This window comes from Haliotis rubra, unplaced genomic scaffold, assembly GCF_003918875.1.
Source record: "Haliotis rubra isolate DU_JTF1 unplaced genomic scaffold, ASM391887v1 Scf212, whole genome shotgun sequence".
NCBI lineage: Eukaryota > Metazoa > Mollusca > Gastropoda > Lepetellida > Haliotidae > Haliotis > Haliotis rubra.
Window position 1 is genome coordinate 1,533,277 of NW_025766137.1, and position 5,018 is coordinate 1,538,294.

The window sequence follows — 5,018 nt, forward strand, 5'->3', positions numbered from 1 at the left end:
ATTGGATGTTTGGTGGAGTTTACACGGCCGTCACTTGGGAGTGCCAGCTGATGACCGGTGCCTCCCATACGCTGATATCTACTTCAATCCGCGGTCAACAAACGCTATGATATATTTCGCTTTATCTGTTCCTTATTTGCAAATACCGCAACTAGTCCATGGTCATTTTCTTCTCAATAAAGCAAAATACTAGGAGCAATTACTGGCTCGTGAGAATGTGTAGAATGGGTGAACTCTCTTTCTTTACATTCAACCTAACCATGTTAAATCTTAACCATACGCTATTAATGAAGGCAATACCCACAGGTTCATGTGTCATTTGAACACATAGCATCGTTGGGTCTATTTCCAATATCTGCTTGTTGTACTGCTATGAATACATTATGTCATTCCTGTACTCCTAGTGGGTTATTTAAAGTTGAAATATGTATAATGATAAACATACACTGTCACGAATGACTATATATGTATATGATGTAATTAAAGTTATTTCGAAAGTGTACAGAGTTATAACTAGTGACTAAGAATGTATTCAATGTTATGACATTGGCGAACATTTGTGTACCATCCTCTCCAAAAATACAATGTATAACAGAAGTGTACAACGTTGCCAAGATCTACATTGTATAACAGCAGTGTAACTATCTGTCACTACATACATTGTATAACAGTTGTGTACCATCTTGCCACAACCTACATTGTATAACAGGAGTGAACCGATCTCTCATTACATACATTGAATAACGGTTGTATACCGATCTGTCACAAGGTGCATTGTATAACAGTTGTGTACCGATCTGTCACTTGGTACATTGTATAACATTTGTGTACCGATCTGTCACTAAATACATTGTATAACAGTTGTTACCAATCTATCACTAAATACATTGTATAACAGTTGTTACCAATCTATCACTAAATACATTGTATAACAGTTGTTACCAATCTGTCACTAAATACATTGTATAACAGTTATGTACCGATCTGTCACTAGGTACATTGTATGACAGTTGTTACCAATCTGTCACTAAATACATTGTATAACAGTTGTGTACCGATCTGTCACTAGGTAGATTGTATAACAGTTGTGTACCGATCTGTCACTAAATACATTGTATAACAGTTGTGTACCGATCTGTCACTTGGTACATTGTATAACATTTGTGTACCGATCTGTCACTAAATACATTGTATAACAGTTGTTACCAATCTATCACTAAATACATTGTATAACAGTTGTTACCAATCTGTCACTAAATACATTGTATAACAGTTATGTACCGATCTGTCACTAGGTACATTGTATAACAGTTGTTACCAATCTGTCACTAAATACATTGTATAACAGTTGTGTACCGATCTGTCACTAGGTAGATTGTATAACAGTTGTGTACCGATCTGTCACTAAATACATTGTATAACAGTTGTTACCAATCTATCACTAAATACATTGTATAACAGTTGTTACCAATCTGTCACTAAATACATTGTATAACAGTTATGTACCGATCTGTCACTAGGTACATTGTATGACAGTTGTTACCAATCTGTCACTAAATACATTGTATAACAGTTGTGTACCGATCTGTCACTAGGTAGATTGTATAACAGTTGTGTACCGATCTGTCACTAAATACATTGTATAACAGTTGTGTACCGATCTGTCACTAGGTACATTGTATAACAGTTGTGTACCGATCTGTCACTAAATACATTGTATAACAGTTGTTACCAATCTATCACTAAATACATTGTACAACAGTTGTGTACCGATCTGTCACTAGGTACATTGTATAACAGTTGTGTACCGATCTTTCACTAGATACATTGTATAACAGTTGTTACCAATCTGTAACTAAATACATCGTATAAGAGTTGTGTACAAGCTTGCCACAACCCACGTTTTATAGCAGTTGTGTAACGATCTGTCACTAGATACATTGTATAACAGTTGTTTACCAGCTTGCCACAACCTACATTGTATAACAGGAGTGAACCGATCTGTCACTAGAAACATTGTGTTACAGTTGTGTACCGATCTGTCACTAGAAACATTGTGTTACAGTTGTGTACCGATCTGGTACAAGGTACTTTGCAGAATAGTAATGCATCACTCTATCATTTGTCACAGTATTTTACTACCCTGCTATCAGATACACATTTGAAATGAAATGTGTTGTACCATTCTGTCGCTAGACACATAGAAAACGTTGACCAAACCGTCACAAGAAACAGAGCGGCACAGTTGTTTATCCATGTAGTTGTCCAACACCTACAGCTGTTTCAGTAGCGTCTTAGTGGCAGCTCGAATGAAGCTAACAACCCAAGTAGCCGTCGTGGCCACCTACAATTGTGATAACACGTGACCCTCGCTCATCTGCGCTCAACACATCCTTCACCTGTTCCATGTTTCCGAACCGGAAAGGTGTAGGAAACGTATTTCCCGCTCAGCAGGTTCTAACTGCAACAGTTTCACCGGAACATTATTGTCTCCAGTCTCACTGTTTGCCACTGGGAACAATTATAGTCCCATTGCTTCACAACTAACGTGTCTGAAGTTGTTCTCAACTTGCTTTAGCTTTAGTTTTCCATAGTTAGAATGGTTTGTGACTAGTTTAGTGGTTTCGGTCAATGCAAGAACAATATATCGTTTTATACATGTAAATTAAAACAAGAAGAAAACAAATTTAAAATTCATAAGAAATCTTTGTTTAAAAACAACTCATTGTACGATTCCGAATTTATCATAAGGATGTGTTTATGAATAACTAAATCTGTATGAGGCCTCTTTCTTGTGTCCCTTACCTTGATATTGCTTGAATATTGCTAAAAGCGGCGTAAAAAACAAACTAATTGAATCTATCAAATAGTAATGATACCACTATTTCTTTTGTGAAACTGCGAACGCATCCTTCCTCTACAACTACTGAGGCAACTCTATTGTTGTGATCAAAAGACAAAATAAAAAGGAACGTAATGTTAAGGCAGCGCGCCTAACTGTAAATTGCCCGCCGACCCCCTAATAAAAGACCCCACCAACTGTTCATTCAATTGCTTGCTTCTTGTGTCAGTGCTGGGATGAAGGCTGCAGGTAGAGGACAAGATAACATTTACAAGAAAGCTGAGCGCTATATAATCGTCTTTCCCACATTTCATTTATGAATAGCGCACACTATCATATATCAAGGAATGCCAAATATATAATGACGCAGACTTTGATATAAAGCTTTATGGAAAATAGAGATTCAGCATTCCAAACTTCCAATAACGATGGGATATTTGCATTTTGAGACTGAGTAACCATACGATGTTGTTCTGAAAAGATCTGTTTCAGATAATTGGGTTTTCCTTTTCTTATTTTAACTATCTAGTGTACAAACATTGTTTGACATATAAGGGTCTTTTATTTGTGCACACACAACACGAAATAGAATCCAGTAAACGACTATAACCCATAAGATGCATGCTAAAGAGGACGGGGAATAATCAACAAACAATGCACTTTCAGTGGCAGACTCGATGTTACCATGATAATATACAGGCAGAAACTGGCTACTTTGAATAGTAAGAAACATCATTTTTAAACAAACTTGTGTCATGGGTTTTCAGAATCATGTATGACAATGCTATGCACAAACACAGTCACGATTATCCATGATGACCCTGAATTACACATGCATCCCAGTCATTGCATTCCGTGGTTAACGAAATTTGTCAACATTCAAAGAACACGAGTTCAAATACAGTCAATCGTTGAAGTGATTTGTAACTAAATATTCCACGCAAATGGAATTAAAACTTAAAATTCAAAATTGCACAAAGGCTTATTCTTAAGTCTTTTGGTATGCACATTTGCACCATACAGTCATTGTGCGCTTGGTACTAAAGGACCAGAAACAGCCCTAACACTACGCTTTGGGCGTCCAAGAACAACGTCAAATCCATATGGGTGACCTCGGTTTCAGACTGCAACGTTGAAGCACACAACATCCGTTGCTCCCGTCCGATGGGTGCAAGTGTTGGGAAGTACCGATTAACAGTGCAGCGTAATAGCCATTTATATTTGCCACAGCATTCAACTGCACGCCTGTCATGGTCAAGAACCATCTGAGGCACATCTTAATTTCATGCATTCGGTGGTGGGGACTTCGCACAAGCATCAAATGATCCATCCAGTGCTCATTAATGGCAATTAAACAGATATCCGCCCTCATGTGCTCCCATTTTTTCAGACACATGGATGTCACATCACTTTACAGAAGGACAAAGTACGCTCTCGCGTTGCACGCATGGCTAAACACTTCACTGGAGAACAGAACATCTCCTCACTCTGGCCTCCCGTTCCGACAGTAGAACTGGTGCTGAATGAAATGTAACGTAGTTCACGCCCACGTCAAACAAGGCATTGGTCTTGATCTGACATCCCACAAACCATACTCAAGCACCCTGTGATAAAGAGAAGCCCTTGTCACCTCTTGTGTCACTGTTGAAAGTTGTCAAACCCAATACTGACTTGTGACCTGACAATTGTCCCCGAGCCAGCATGATTATGAAGAAATGAAATTGCATTGACATCAACGTATTTGTCTGCTATAGAAATGCATCTGAACTATGCCCTCATACACGCACACACACGCGCACTCACTCACGCACGCACGCAAACACATATATACATGATGTACGTTCCAGTTTCGAGCGACATGACACTGACTTACCTAGAGACATGCTCTTGCCCCTTTATGCATATACAAATGGTGGTATATTTTGAACTAGGCTCGAGTAATCTATTCTACTCTAAAATCTAAATATAGTCATTAGCGCTGGACTTCCCTCTGTTGCATCCTCAGAAACAATGTAATACATATGCAATGCAATATATTACAGTTTGATATTATATATCATATATGTTCTTTTTTTCAGTGTTATGGTCACCGTGGTGCGTTGTGTTCTGTGTAAGTCCACCGTAAGTGTGACAGTGGTGCGTTGTGCTCGGTGTATGTCCAGCGTCAGTGAGACAG